A 705-nucleotide genomic window follows, 5' to 3' on the forward strand; every position below is an offset into this window, starting at 1 on the left:
ACAGACACTGCACCATGTCCTGCCTGGACGTGGGACAATCACTGTTTCCTGGGCACTCACCCCGAGCCAAGCGGAAGGACTTCTTGTGGATGAACATATTAATCCTCACCGTGCCCCTAGAAGGCAGATCCTATTATTGTTTTTCCACTTACAGAGAGGGATCTGAAGCACAGGGAGATGAAGGAATGTGCCCCAAGTTAAACAGCAGAAGGGCATCAGAGGCACGGTTTGAGCCTGGCAGAGGGACTCTGGGCTATGTGCGCTGCCTCCCAGAGGGGAGATGGAGGCTCCCTCGTCACTCAAGAAGCCATAGCCTGGTGCTCGCTTTGGCAGTACATATCCTAAAATTGGAACGATACAGAGAAAATGAGCACGGCTCCTGAGCAAGGATGACACGCAAATTCGTGAAGCTTTCCGTATGTTGTGCACTTCCCCAGCGAACTGCCACCCTTTGTGGATGAAGTCAGAGGAAATGATATGAGTCAAGGCACAACGTGTGGCAGTGAATCATGCAATTGTGACATTTCACGAAAAATATTCCGGTAAAGCAGTCTATGACATGTNTGTAAAGCAGTCTATGACATGTGCGCGAAGCTGAGTTACACCTGAAATTTCATATGCAAACATGTCCTTCCTACATATCTCAGAAATGAGAAAATGTCAACTTAAAAAAATTGAAGAAGAAGCAGCCAGTAGCCTGGGAGG

General features: G+C 48.2%; 1 non-coding gene across 1 annotated transcript; it reads left to right on the top strand.

Annotated features, from left to right (window-relative positions):
- Window positions 1-317: 317 nt before the first annotated feature.
- On the top strand, window positions 318-424 carry LOC117797954. The gene has a single exon (XR_004622755.1). It is a non-coding gene; the product is annotated as a U6 spliceosomal RNA (small nuclear RNA).
- Window positions 425-705: the final 281 nt, after the last annotated feature.

Source organism: Ailuropoda melanoleuca, unplaced genomic scaffold (genome assembly GCF_002007445.2).
Source record: "Ailuropoda melanoleuca isolate Jingjing unplaced genomic scaffold, ASM200744v2 unplaced-scaffold20021, whole genome shotgun sequence".
Classification (NCBI taxonomy): Eukaryota; Metazoa; Chordata; class Mammalia; order Carnivora; family Ursidae; genus Ailuropoda; species Ailuropoda melanoleuca.